The following is a 15,671-nucleotide window of genomic DNA, read 5'->3' on the forward strand; positions in this document are numbered from 1 at the left end:
GAATTTAGAAAACAATCCTAATCATTTTGGATTCAAACAACTTTAATCCTAAGCCAAGCCCAACTTGGTAAAGCCCAAAATATCAAACCCACAACTCTCCTCCACTCTCCCCTCTTTCAATTTCACGTGAAAAACAAAACACCTAAACCCTTGCTCCTTCACGTGAAACCACAAAACCCAAAAACCTTTCTTCTCTCTTTGCTTCAGCCACCACCGTACTCCTCCGCCTAGCACCGCCCTAACCTCCGACCGTCCGACGAGCCGCCGCTGTTGTCATTCGTCGTCGGACCCTCACTGCTCGGTAATTTCGTCTCCTCCTTCCCCATCTCTTTCGTCCTTTTTCCCCCTTTTATTTCGTTGCTTGCTTCCCTTAATCGCGGATTCTGTTTCGCACAACCACCGCAGTCGCCACCACCGCGCTGCCCCTAGCCAACCACCGTCCACACTGTTGCGCAAGCCGTCGTTGTCCACTCGTTCGCCTTTCCTCCTTTGCTCCTCTTTACTTCTTGCGGAAGTCAGTCACCACCGTTGCAGCCTCGCCGCCAGCCAATTGTCTCTTTACTTCTTGCGGAAGTCAACCAATTGTTTCAACGTTCTAAGAACGTTAATTGGTCTTGGTGAAGTTTTTAAATGAATTTATATTGCTGAAAGTTTAAAGTACGATGTTTGCAAAAAGTTTTCAACGGATTTCAATCACTAATTCAATAATTATGATGCTAGGAAATCAAAGGTTTAAGTTTTGATATTGGGGAATGTTCTAAATATGTTTAGGATGCATTTAGAATGCTTTATTATGGTTGCCAATGATTAGAAATTGATTGGGATTATTTGTTGGTTGTTAGGTGGAGAATTCTCCGTAGGCGACTTTTGAATTATTAAAATGGTCTTGTAGTTTGTTTACACAAGGTACGTACATACCTGTGTGCTTGGAACGTGTGCTAATTGTTGAAACCATGTTGAATCTTGTTGTTGAACTTGGTTATGTTGATATTATTGTTGAACTTGGTGATGTTGATATTATGGACGAACTGGGTTATATTGAATGTGCATGTTTAATACTGTTGGACAAACTTATTGAACTTATTTTGCACTATAAGAACTGTAACATGTTAGTATGGATGTTTGATACAAACATGTTGGTTGGGAACACTAGATTATTCTATATGATTGGGTTGGATCAATTGGTTGTTGTTCCCTTTCTATCTTTTCACTACTTTATAAGGGCGGAGGACCTTGTTTGGTAAGTTGAAACTTTATGCCCATATACAGGGTTGCTCATGGTTAAAGGAAAGGTTGGTTAAGTTGGAATGAGTCTTGATTGATGCTTTTATGATCACTTACTTAATTCCAAGATAAAAACAGTTGTGAACAAATGTGAATTGTCTGTCTTATGTAATGGTTGAGTCATAACGGAATCTCAATTTGTAAATCATGTAAAGTGAAACTGAATAGCAATAGCTTTAGACTGTGCACGTCTGAAGTGACGGACAAACAGGAGTTGGGGTTCATGGTGGTAGCCCATGGCCTTTAATTCGGACCGGATTAATCACCGTGTCCTATTTTTATTTAAACGTTCCTCGATATCGCAGGTCACTGAGGTTACGGAGTCGCGCCCGTACCTCGTCTTCCTTAGTGAAGACTTCTGGATGGTCAACTCGGTCCATTGTCTATTTCAACTAAAATAATATTATGGTTATTAAGCCTAGCTTAGTCTAGTCAAGTATAATCGTCAATTTATTATGTTTTGTCTGTCCTTACTTATATTTATTAGTATCATGTTAGGGTTGTTGGTTTGGTAGTATCATGCTAGGATTGTTGTTGTTTTAGTATGTAGTACTCAGCTTTGCTGATTACGTGCTTTGTTTGTGTGTGTTGATCATGGCTATGCCTTATTGATCCTGTGATGACCCATCTTTGGTGAGCAGTCTCTAAGGATCAATAAGCGTTGCCCATCTACAGGTTTGAAGATGATGCATCATTGGGATCGGGATTAGAGAGCTTGTAGTTCTATTCGTTTAATTAAGTGATTTAATTTGTTAACTTGGATTTGAAATTTGTCGTACTATTCGTATTTCCTTATTTCAGTTAATTGGTTTTGGACCTAATATGTAATAAGATTACTTATGAACCTAAAAGTTAGTTTTATGTTTTCCGCTGCAAAATTCTGAATAAGCCGTACGTTTTCACACGGGCGATAATGCCTTGATAATTCTCTATGTTTTATATAAAAAGGTTATTTTAGAAAAGGGAGAATTGTCGGGGTGTTACAAAGTGGTATCTAGAAGCTAAGGTTTTACTTTAACAATTTTTTTTTTAGGCGCCTAACTATCTAGTTATTTAAAATAAATTTCTTAAAAATCGAGCTTCTACGTATTATAGTGTTCAAAAATTGGTACTTTTTTTTGGAGGGCCGATTTCCTTTTATCTTGTTTGAAAGTATATAATATTTCTTATTTAAGTTCGAAATCAAATTATTTATTCAAGTTAAAGTGATACTTTCGACATTTTTATTTTCCTTATTATTTATTATTCAAAAATAAAATAAAACGAATACACTTTTTAAAGGAGTTCAAATTTTCTTTTAAGTTGTTTCAAGAGTTAGAATTCGTTATTTAGGAAATATAAATCTTTTTCGAATTAATAATTTTATCTTCGAATTTATTCGCTACGCATTTCCTTAATTTATTTTACTTAATTTATTTTATATTTTCATTTATGTTATTATTCTATGTTATAATTTTATTATATCATCGTCCTTTTACTTTGTTATTTAAGTTATTTCAATGCTTTAGTTTATGAGAGATGGGTAGTATAAGAAGGGCATATAAGATAGAATTATATGTGCATTCGTAGCTAGTCATTGCTAGCATAAGAAGTTAATTGCTATGCGCATGTGTTAAATGTTTAAGTGTTGCATGTAAATGTGCATAGAAATTGTTTGATTCCACCAAACTTATTGTTTTATTAAATTCTGATTATGCTTTGGTTGGGAAATCGTTAGTAAGATCTTAAAGCAATTAAAGTTTGAGTTGTTCTTTATTCCTTTCGAGGATCTAATAAACCTCTATAGAGTTAGTAATAAAAGTTAAAGTATTCTTTTCGTTTTGAGAATTCCATATTACTTCCAAGTTGCACTCTAGGATGACTAACAATAATGACATAGCTGCTGTTATTCGCCTCTTGGCGGAAAAGCTGACCCTACGTTTTTAGAAAACCGGGTTGGAGAGTTTGAGAAATCGTTTGGGGTTGTGAACTGTCCTGAGAATATGAGAGGGGGTCAAGTTGTCATGTATTTGAAAGATGATGCCGATTTATGGTGGAGAGAGAATAGAGTTAGGCTTAGCGCTGCTGAGAGATTCAATTAGGATTCAATTGTTACTGCCTTAAGGGAAAGTTTTACCCTACCTTTTATGAGAAAGCAAAAGTTTAGGAATTCATAAACCTTAGTATGAGGAGCACGACCATAGCTGAATACTATGCAGACTTATAGCATGACCACCTTAGGATTAAATGGGGAAACCTTTATGTCTTTAGATATTGTGTATGGGAAAGCTGCTCATATTTATGGCCTGTAGTCCAAAAGGGACAAGAAAAATGTTGTTGGGGAGAAAATAAAAGAGTTTAATGCTGGGGAAAACCAAAGGAATTTCAAGAGGAATATGAATGAGAATATCAATGGGAATGGAAATAGAAATAGAAATTTTCAAGGAAGGAAAAACCATGGAAATAACCATAACAATAGGAACCAATCTGAGAGAATATATCACTGTAAGATGTGCAGTAACAACCATCACAAGGCCCCGGGTAAACTGCCTGTGATAAGTCGAAATGAAGCTGAACGACCTGCTGACTTAGTTTCTGTTACTTTCTATTAACTCCGTGCTAGTTAGAAAGTTATTTGATTCGGGGAAAGCTTATTCTTTTGTTTCGTCATCTCGTATTAAGAGTCTGAAGTTAGGAGATTTTGAAATGATTGATTTACCTGTTAATATACCTACCGGTGTAACCTTAAGGTGTACCAAGTTATTTAAGAACTTTCCATTGAAGATAAAAGATTGTGTTTTCTTTCTGACTTGATAGAGTTTAATGGGAAACCTAGATGTAATTCTGGGAATGGATTGGCCAAGTTTTTACAAGGCTAAGGTAGATTGTGAAATTCCGAAAGTAAGTTTAAGGAACCCTATGGGAAGGTTGACCTCATGTGGATGTTTTGAGAAGTCTAAGGACCTTTAATGATTTCTATAATGCAAGTGAGGAAATTGATGAATAGAGAGTGTGAACTAATTTTCTGTAGTGTGTTAGAGGTGAGTAAAGAAGTTGGAGTGAAAATCGAGGATGTCCCCATTGTGATTGGATTCATTGATGTGTCTACGAGTGGAATTGCGAGTATGTCACCTGCTAGAGCCCTTGAGTTCATTATAGAGTTAAACCCTAGAACGGCACCTATATCCAAAGCACCATATAGAATGACACTTCCCGAAATGAACGAATTGAAGACACAGTTGCAAGAGTTGTTCGATAAGGGTTATTTTAGAGCCTAGTACATCACCGTGGGGAGCTCAGGTGTTGTTTGTTAAGGAGAAAGATAAGAGTTTAGAATTATGCATCGATTTTAGGGAGCTAAACACCATCAAGAACAAGTACCCTTTGCCTAGGATAGATGACATGTTGGATAAATTGAATTGGGCGAGTGTGTTCTCGAAGACTGATTTGTGTTTGAAGTACCACCAATTGAGAATAGCTGATAAGGGCCTAAGACCTCATTAGGATTCGTATTGTCATTATGGGTTTAGAATAACGTCTTTTGGATTAACAAATGCACCCGCATTAATTATGGATTTGATGAATGAGATTTTCTACGAATTCCGAATTAAGTTCGTTATTGTGTTACTGATGATATCCTAATTTATTCAAGGAATGAGAAAGAGCATGACAAACACTTGAGGATTATTTGGAGACGCTTAGAAAGAATCTAGTTTTATTAAATGAAGTATACAAATCTTGAAGTCATATGTGTATAAGTGACACCGACGGAAAAGTGAAGGATTAAATTGATTGAAAACTACGTTACGTAAGGGAATAAATCTAAGAGAAGATTTGAGTGGTCCAGGATTGTTTGAAATCAATTGTTGTCTTGAAAATATGGGAATGTATGAATTGGTGAAAGTGCTAAGAGTTAAGCCCAAGAGTTATACATCCATGAAAGGCGTAATGAGGTTCACTAGAAAGGGAAAGCTGAGTATAAGGAGTTTCTGTAGATCCTACTAAGAATCAAGTTGTGAGTGAGTGACCTACTCCAAAGGAACGTGTCTGATATCTGAAGTTTCCTAGGCCTAGCTGACTATTATAGGGGGTTTGTGAAAGACTTTTCGAACAAAGAAAAACCAATGACCAACTTGATGAAAAAGGAATCGAAATTCGAGTGGAGTGAGAAATGTGAGAAAGCTTTCTAGATCTTAAAAGAGCGTTTGACCTCCGCACCTGTTGTCGCTTCAGTTGAAACCTTATGAGACAAATTACCCTACCCATAACCTAGAGCTAACTGTTATTGTGTTCGCTTTGAAGATTTGGAAACATTACCTTTATATGAAAGCATTTGAGATCCTTACCGACCATAAAAGCCTGAAATTTTGGCAAAAAGAGTATAATTGAATCTTAGGGACAACATTGAAAATGATACTGTTTTTCACCCTGCAACCGATGGTCAGCCTGAGAGCACTAACCAAACCATGGGAGATATATTGAGAGCATAAACTATTGACTTTAAAGAGCAGTTGGGAGATCATCTAGATTTGATTGAATTTCTTGGAACAATAGTTACTCTGCGAGCTTTAAGATGGAACCTGTTGAGGCATTGTGTGGAAAGAAGTGTAGAAATCCCACTTGCTACGATTCTAGTGGAAATATAGCTTTGGGGGCATGATTCGTTGAAGTAGAAATATCCAAAGTCATTCTCTGGGATGAGTTACGAGGGAGTAACTCGTTTTCTTTAAGGGGGGTAGAATGCGATAGAAATTCGCGCTTTTACCTATTTTTATGGTGTTTTTATGCATTTTTATGCTTATTTTTAACAACTAATTCATGATGATGCAAAGTACATAGATTCTCCGCACAAGAAAATGTGTTCGTGAATATTACAAGAATGCGATAGAAATTCGCGCTTTTACCTATTTTTATGGTGTTTTTATGCATTTTTATGCTTATTTTTAACAACTAATTCATGCTGATGCAAAGTACATAGATTCTCCGCACAAGAAAATGTGTTCGTGAATATTACAAGTAACTTTAAGTTGGAAAAAGAGTGCACATTAGTGGCACAAGTACTTCTCCAGTAAGAATAAGTTGAAAACTTTTGAGAAATGGGTGAATTTTCGTGTCAAGTTTCGGGACGAAACTTCTTTTAAGAGGGGTAGATTGTAATCCCCCGTAATTTTATACATTTTATTAATATATTTTAACGTATAGTTGATTATATTTAAATAGAATTTACGAATTTTAGAAATAAATATTTAAGTTACGAATATTTATTTTTTATACGTTTTAAATATTTCAAAGATTTATGAAACTAAAATAATTTTAGAATTTTATGTTGAAAAGAATTTGAATTACGAAAACACGATCGATTGAATTTAGAAAACAATCCTAATCATTTTGGATTCAAACAACTTTAATCCTAAGCCAAGCCCAACTTGGTAAAGCCCAAAATATCAAACCCACAACTCTCCTCCACTCTCCCCTCTTTCAATTTCACGTGAAAAACAAAACACCTAAACCCTTGCTCCTTCACGTGAAACCACAAAACCCAAAAACCTTTCTTCTCTCTTTGCTTCAGCCACCACCGTACTCCTCCGCCTAGCACCGCCCTAACCTCCGACCGTCCGACGAGCCGCCGCTGTTGTCATTCGTCGTCGGACCCTCACTGCTCGGTAATTTCGTCTCCTCCTTCCCCCTCTCTTTCGTCCTTTTTCCCCCTTTTATTTCGTTGCTTGCTTCCCTTAATCGCGGATTCTGTTTCGCACAGCCACCGCAGTCGCCACCACCGCGCTGCCCCTAGCCAACCACCGTCCACACTGTTGCGCAAGCCGTCGTTGTCCACTCGTTCGCCTTTCCTCCTTTGCTCCTCTTTACTTCTTGCGGAAGTCAGTCACCACCGTTGCAGCCTCGCCGCCAGCCAATTGTCTCTTTACTTCTTGCGGAAGTCAACCAATTGTTTCAACGTTCTAAGAACGTTAATTGGTCTTGGTGAAGTTTTTAAATGAATTTATATTGCTGAAAGTTTAAAGTACGATGTTTGCAAAAAGTTTTCAACGGATTTCAATCACTAATTCAATAATTATGATGCTAGGAAATCAAAGGTTTAAGTTTTGATATTGGGGAATGTTCTAAATATGTTTAGGATGCATTTAGAATGCTTTATTATGGTTGCCAATGATTAGAAATTGATTGGGATTATTTGTTGGTTGTTAGGTGGAGAATTCTCCGTAGGCGACTTTTGAATTATTAAAATGGTCTTGCAGTTTGTTTACACAAGGTACGTACATACCTGTGTGCTTGGAACGTGTGCTAATTGTTGAAACCATGTTGAATCTTGTTGTTGAACTTGGTTATGTTGATATTATTGTTGAACTTGGTGATGTTGATATTATGGACGAACTGGGTTATATTGAATGTGCATGTTTAATACTGTTGGACAAACTTATTGAACTTATTTTGCACTATAAGAACTGTAACATGTTAGTATGGATGTTTGATACAAACATGTTGGTTGGGAACACTAGATTATTCTATATGATTGGGTTGGATCAATTGGTTGTTGTTCCCTTTCTATCTTTTCACTACTTTATAAGGGCGGAGGACCTTGTTTAGTAAGTTGAAACTTTATGCCCATATACAGGGTTGCTCATGGTTAAAGGAAAGGTTGGTTAAGTTGGAATGAGTCTTGATTGATGCTTTTATGATCACTTACTTAATTCCAAGATAAAAACAGTTGTGAACAAATGTGAATTGTCTGTCTTATGTAATGGTTGAGTCATAACGGAATCTCAATTTGTAAATCATGTAAAGTGAAACTGAATAGCAATAGCTTTAGACTGTGCACGTCTGAAGTGACGGACAAACAGGAGTTGGGGTTCATGGTGGTAGCCCATGGCCTTTAATTCGGACCGGATTGATCACCGTGTCCTATTTTTATTTAAACGTTCCTCGATATCGCAGGTCACTGAGGTTACGGAGTCGCGCCCGTACCTCGTCTTCCTTAGTGAAGACTTCTGGATGGTCAACTCGGTCCATTGTCTATTTCAACTAAAATAATATTATGGTTATTAAGCCTAGCTTAGTCTAGTCAAGTATAATCGTCAATTTATTATGTTTTGTCTGTCCTTACTTATATTTATTAGTATCATGTTAGGGTTGTTGGTTTGGTAGTATCATGCTAGGATTGTTGTTGTTTTAGTATGTAGTACTCAGCTTTGCTGATTACGTGCTTTGTTTGTGTGTGTTGATCATGGCTATGCCTTATTGATCCTGTGATGACCCATCTTTGGTGAGCAGTCTCTAAGGATCAATAAGCGTTGCCCATCTACAGGTTTGAAGATGATGCATCATTGGGATCGGGATTAGAGAGCTTGTAGTTCTATTCGTTTAATTAAGTGATTTAATTTGTTAACTTGGATTTGAAATTTGTCGTACTATTCGTATTTCCTTATTTCAGTTAATTGGTTTTGGACCTAATATGTAATAAGATTACTTATGAACCTAAAAGTTAGTTTTATGTTTTCCGCTGCAAAATTCTGAATAAGCCGTACGTTTTCACACGGGCGATAATGCCTTGATAATTCTCTATGTTTTATATAAAAAGGTTATTTTAGAAAAGGGAGAATTGTCGGGGTGTTACATGCTTGGTCCTCTGCCCGCACACAAGAACAGTCCGAATTCGGTCATCGAGGCCCAAGCTCCCCTCGACTATAGTACCCGTTCCAGGTTTGCTCGAAGGAATGATAAATTAAAAAGTGATACCGCAAGTGCACGGTGTCTGTTGTTAGCAGATACTTAGCAAATACGGGTCGATCCCACAGGGAGACAAGTTCTATTAGTTTTTGCCCAATTATACGAACTATTTCAATAACGAAAGTTGAGTTGAGTATTAACTACTAAAGCTAAAACAATAATAAAAATGCGTAATTTATCAATGAATTAAAGGTCTAGGGCGTATGTTCGGTTCACCATGCTTATACCAATCCAAGAACATAAATCAATTCGGAAATGAATAAACTAAGCCGAGTAATTAAAGTACATGCTAAGCCTACGGTCGGGTCTTAACACTTTCAATTCAACATATGCAGTACGGTCGCTAACATAATCAGAATTGCCAATTGCACTAAGCCTCTAAAAATACGATCTTTCGATTCTAATTCCTATTAGCTAGATAATCAATTCATGAAATTGGCCGATAACATGAATCAACAATTAAAACAAATCAATCGGAATACTCAAGCAATAATCTATAAATTAACAAACTTTATGCATAATAATCATGGTATAAACATGGTTTCCCTTACTTAGCCCTAGAATACGACTACTCGCTCATAATTGAATTAACAAACATGATAGAAATAATAAACATGAATTTCATAATCAAAGGAAAATTTAAACTAAGGAACGAAAACAATAAGAAAGAATAAAAGCAAAAGAAATTATTGAATTACCTCTAGATTGATGAATTGAAAATTGAAAGCTAGGGTTCAACAATGGAAAAAGGGAAGAATAGAAAACCAAAAACTGGCGTTCAAGTGTTCTCCCAATTGAAAAACGTAAAAGAAAATAAAAGCATAAGGGAATACATTCATTCCCTTGAGGTATTTTAGTGTTTCCTAAATTCTAAACAAAAAAGGAAAATAACAATTACATAAGCTATGATTTTATTGGACGATCACCAAGACGAAAGCATGAACCCGCGTGGAAGTAGCTGGGCGGAGAAACCAGCGGGCCCGCTGGTGGGTCGCTGGTTTTCGCGCCCAAGGGGAAGATTGGGCCATCGTTTTGGGCTTCGGGCGAATCGGATAGTCGAGCCATCTTGTTTATGTCATAACTCTTGTTCTACAATGCCTATAAGGACGTGTGACCTGTCGTTGGAAAGCTCTTGAAGTCTACTTTCTAGGCCAATAAAAATCGCCTCATTCCGACATGTAGAACTTGAGATATCATCAAAAGAGTGAACTCCTGTCCGTTTTGATGCTTAGAAAAATAGCGTTTAGCTTCGTTATTGACTCAAAATTATCCCTAGAGATATGCAATGGTCCTCGAGTCAACATTCCATCCGTTCATCATCCAAATCAACTCATAACACTCCGAAAGCATCCAAATGACCGTAAAATCACCTGAAACATTAAGAAAACACAAACGGGGCGTAATAGAGTACGACAACGATAACTTATGCAAATGTGATCCTAAATGCAACTAAAATGATATAAATGCCTAATAATGCAACCTAAATGCGCCTAAAATACCCTATACAAATATGACTCATCAAATTCCCCCAAGCTAGACTGTTGCTTGTCCCCAAGCAACACTAAACCAAAGATAGAGAAGCAAGACGCACTTGACTTTCATAAAACCATGGTAAGACCAACCTAACTCTCGAGCAAACAATCAAACAGAGTTATTGAGACGGAAATCTAGCTCAGATACAAATAGAACCACAAAGCATCGTGATCCACAATCGAAACAACCAAGCTTAGCCACAAACTATTCTCAATCAAGCTAGTCGTCGCCGCATACCTTGTAGAATATAAATATATGATGCAACATAGGGTAAGATGACAATAGCAAGAAACGATTTTCATTCAATCACAAAACAAACATGCCGATCAAGAGGTCTTTATAATAAGCTTGTAATGGGGCTAGGTGAAAAGGAAGGGTAGGGTATAATTTGGGAAAAAGTGAGAGTAAGGTCCAACTTGGGGAGCAAATGTGAACTATATGCGTCGGCGTGATAATGCCGCAAATCCAACTCCATCGAACCATGAAACCCTAACAATCAACCAAGTTACAACCAAGGGAAAACATAATATAATGTCAATGATCTTTCTTCATTCCCCTTTCCTTGCTTTCAAATTACATACAAGAACGAAAAACATATATATTTTTTTTTTCTTTGATTTTTCTCTATTTTTTTTTTCTTCTTTCTTTTTTCTTTTTTTTTTTCTTTTTTTTTTTTTTTATTGAATGAAAATGAAACTAGATAATGAAATCGAAAGTACATAAATAAATCTAATGCTAACTGTTACAAGCTTGGGTGCCAACAATAATATACACCATTTCCGAACCACAAATCCAAACATAGCCTCGAACCACGAACTATTGGCTTAGTGTGCCAATCAATCAACATCAATGAAACCATTACGAACACCGAAGCTCCCCCAAGCTAGACTCGGGACAAGTAACCAACGGGGCTAATAGGGCTCAATTTTGTGGAGTTAAAACAATAAACGGACAAGGCTACAACATGGGTATGAAAGGCAGGAACTGATGTTTCTAAGTTCGTCTGAAGGCTTCCTAAGAGAATGGCCTCTGTCATACGCGGCATGCGTGAGTTGCAACTAAACTACTAATGAATCTCAAGCCAAAATCATACGATAACAAGTCACATCAATCACACAAACACATAGTAAGGTGACCTACAAGATAATTGACTAGCTATTCTTGACACGAGACCAACATCTTACCGCATACCATTCAATTGGTTCACACAATGCCAAGCAGTTATCAATGTATAGCATGACCGACTGAATTTCAGAATCATAACTAAGTTCAAAAGAAGCTCAAGAGAGTCAAATAAAGCCAGAACAAAGTTTGAAAGTCAATTGCACAATGCAGGGTATAAAGAAATGCAAATGCAAGTAAAAATGCAACTAAATTGAACAATAACACTAGGAAAGCAGTACATTTTTTTCGTTGCACGTAAACTCCCACCCCTAATGGATGGTACAAAGCGTACAACACCTAAAAAAAAGCAATAAAACTATACTAGAAAGAAATAAAGATAGATATCCCTCCCCCAAGCTAAACAAAACACAGTGCCCTCACTGTGAAAATAGCAACAATATAACTCAAACAAGGGAGAGAGATGGAAAGTGCTCACTCGTGATGAGCCTCGTCGGCCGAGTAAGACTCGGTAGGACTGTCGACAGTAGAAAGCGGTGTGGCCAGAAGCTTCAAACTGACGACGCAAAGAGCCAATCTTCATAGATGCAACAATCACAATTTAGAATACTCCATTCAACAAAGACGGTGCATGCTTCAAGATTCAACGATCAATCCCAACTAATAGTTCATGCAATAATCAATAATTTCCCAATGCTACCAATTTGAACTCAACAATCAACAAACATTAAACAATCTCAACAAGCAATTCAGATAATATTCGCCAATGCTAATAGTTCAAACTCAACAACCAACAAGCGTTAGCCAATCTCAACAAATAATTCATATAATATTCACAACAAACAACAACAATCCGAATTCAACATCCAATATTGACATCAAAATTCCAATTTCCTTTTTAAAAAATGAGTCATGTGAATAAAGTTTAGAAAACTTGAAATTTTAAAACCTTTTGTGCATCACAAAGACCAGAATTTGGTTGCGAACTCACGTGAATTCCACAAACAAGCCACAATACTACACAATTTGTCAATGCCTACAAATAATCAAAAACCCCCAAATTGATTTCAAAAGTTAGGGTTTTAAATTCATGAACCAAATAATATTGAATGTGGATATTTGAGAGGTATAGGAGGGAAGGTGGTGCTGGCGGTGCGCCGACCACCGTAGTATAGCTTTACAGGCGGCCGACGACTGTAGGTGGGCGAGGGAATGACGGGAATTCGAATGAGTGGTTGGTGGATGGTGCGCTGGTGGTGCGCGGGAGGGTGGGATGAAGTTTGTTTGCGTGGGTGAGAGGGGAAAACGACAGGAGAGGGGCGACTGGTGGGGAAGCGCAGGGGGGCGGTTGGTGGTGGCCGACGGCCGACCGTGGTGTAGTGTGCGTAGCCGGTTGTTTCAGGTGGACGACAGAGGGGAGGATGTTTGAGAGAGAGGTCGAAGGAGGGCTGGTGGTGCGGTGCCATGGGTGAGGGAAGGTGTGCAGGCTGGTGCTTCGGTGCCGGCGGAACTCCGGTGAGGTAGTTGGCGAGCCGACGGTGGTTGTTGCGTGACTGTCAGAAGGTACAGTAGTGAGATAGAGAAGGGAGGTTGGTGCTCGTGGCTGGGGAGGAAGGTGGAGAGATATTTCCTTTTTTTTATGAATAGTCTTGGGCGGGAATTCCAGCGAGACCGCTGGTTCGTCAGCGCGCAAGGCAGAAGATTGAAGAATTTAGGAAAAATAGGACAGCGGGCTCGCTGGGCCAGCGTTGGGAAATGCGCGCACAACGAGCTCCCTCGCTGGGCGCGAGTGCTCGCTCGCTGCATTATTGTAGCTAAAAAATTTGTCGATGCATCGTATTTTCGAAATGAACTTGATCTTGCACCTATAATTCTGAAAAAATAATAATTCAAGCGCCACTAAACTCAAAAGTTAGAATCGCTTGTTAAAATTAAACACACAAAATAATCAATTAAAAGAAAAAATACGATTAACGAAAAACTAATCTAAAAATAAAATAAAAAATGAATTCAAGTGAACTCGAAGAGAAATATTGTGCTTTTGTTGTTTTTTAATTTTTTTTTTTTCAAAAAAAATAACCAAATAAAAATAAAATACTAAATTAAAGTAGAAAGATAAATCAAAATTGAAAAAAATGAAAAAAAATGAGAGAGGGAAAATTAGAAACCGGGTTGCCTCCCGATAAGCGCTCGTTTTATGTCATTAGCTTGACTCCAAACCTCAAAAATCAAGCGTCGATGGGTGGATTGGAGAGATAGGCCATCTCCAATTTTCCAATGAACGCTTTTTCAGTGTATAGCTTCAATCGTTGGTCGTTCACTTTGAACTTTGTGCTATCGAGTACCGAACTTCTTGCTCCAACTATTGGACTAGCATCAACTGCATCACCAGGATCATCATCACCTGCAAACTCTTTCAAACCAAGTGCATTATTTGAAGAATTTCTAGAATAAGAATGAGGCAACTTAGCATTAGAGGCAATCAAAGAATAAGACACTTCTTGCATTGGACTTTTCATCTCATGAGACAAGTTAAAGCTCACCTTATCATCCCCTACAGTCAAGGTTAGCCTTCCTTTCTTAACATCAATAACTGCCCCCGCGGTATCAAGGAATGGCCTGCCTAAGATTATTGGAATCTGGTTGTCCTCTTCTATGTCAAGTACAACAAAGTCTACAGGAATATAGAATTTACCTACTCTCACGGGGACCTCTTCTAAAACACCTAAGGGGTATTTAATAGAATGGTCGGCCATTTGCAGAGTAATGGTGGTACATTTCAATTCTCCCATGTTCAACTTTTTATAAATAGAGAGGGGAATGACGGACACACTAGCACCTAAATCACATAGAGCCTTATCAATGAATAAAGCACCTATATGACAAGGGATGGAGAAACTACCGGGGTCCTTTAGTTTAGGAGGAGACTTGTTTTGTAACATAGCACTACACTCCTCAGTTAGAGCCACTCTCTCTACACCACCAAGATCCCTTTTCTTAGTGATTAATTCCTTTAAATATTTTGCATACATAGGGATCTGAGATATTAAATCAATGAAAGGAATCGTTACCTCGAGATTTTTGACCATAGCGAAGAACTTACCGAACTGTTGATCAACCTTTGCTTTCTGCATGCGGTGAGGAAATGGTAGTGTAGGTGCAAAAGGGGGAGAATCAGTAACCTTCTCCTTGCCGCTCTTATTCTCCTCTATTTCATCCTCAACACCCGGGGTTTCAACCCCTACATCCACAGTCTTAATTTCAACATGTGCCTCTTCACCAGACTGATGATCACCCTTTGACTTATATTGTCGATGTGGAAATGGCAATCGAGGAACAAAAGGGCGAGAATCATCAATAGCCTTCTCCTTGACTCTTTCCTTAGTCCTTCTAGCCTCCTCTCTCCCCTTTTCAATATCTATAAAATCAGTAGGTACCAAGGGGGCATCATATGTAGTACCACTGCGAAGAACTATGGCACAAGCACTCTCTCTAGTGTGATCTTGAGATGAAGTAGATTGCCTTGGAAGTTTTCCCGGTTGCCTTTTTGACAAAGTATCAGCGAGTTGAGCAACTTGGTTTTCCAACATTCTATTTTTATTCTTCAACTCCTTTATGCTCTCATCGTGGTTCTTTTGAGCAATCTCTGAGGTCTTCTGCATATTCGCTATGAGTTTATACAGATCACTCATGTTAGGCTCTGGAGTGGCATTGCTCTGCGGAGGTTGTTGCTGATAGCCTTGGTGCGGGGGTCTATTAAACCCCGGGGGAGCATTATGTGAGGCTCCTTGTGGAAATGGAGGCCTAGCAACATGTGCCTGAGGTGGATGGAACTGTGGTTGTGACCATTGTTGCTGGGGTTGAGGATTTTGAGCATTGTTGCTTCGATATGAGAAATTTGGATGATTCCTCCAACCTGGATTGTACGAGTTGGAATATGGGTCATCGGGTTGCCTCTGTTGAAAAGCATTCACTTGCTCCATTCGCGTGGTATCCTGCAGACTATAAGA

The 15,671-nt window shown here is 38.1% G+C and overlaps 1 long non-coding RNA gene across 1 annotated transcript; it reads left to right on the forward strand.

Moving 5' to 3' along the window:
* Positions 1–927: 927 nt before the first annotated feature.
* Positions 928–8,811, forward strand: LOC130465140 (uncharacterized). Its single transcript, XR_008925428.1, has 2 exons — positions 928–1,826; positions 7,532–8,811. It is a non-coding gene; the product is annotated as an uncharacterized lncRNA (long non-coding RNA).
* Positions 8,812–15,671: the final 6,860 nt, after the last annotated feature.

Source organism: Spinacia oleracea, unplaced genomic scaffold (genome assembly GCF_020520425.1).
Source record: "Spinacia oleracea cultivar Varoflay unplaced genomic scaffold, BTI_SOV_V1 SOVchr0_062, whole genome shotgun sequence".
Lineage (NCBI taxonomy): Eukaryota > Viridiplantae > Streptophyta > Magnoliopsida > Caryophyllales > Amaranthaceae > Spinacia > Spinacia oleracea.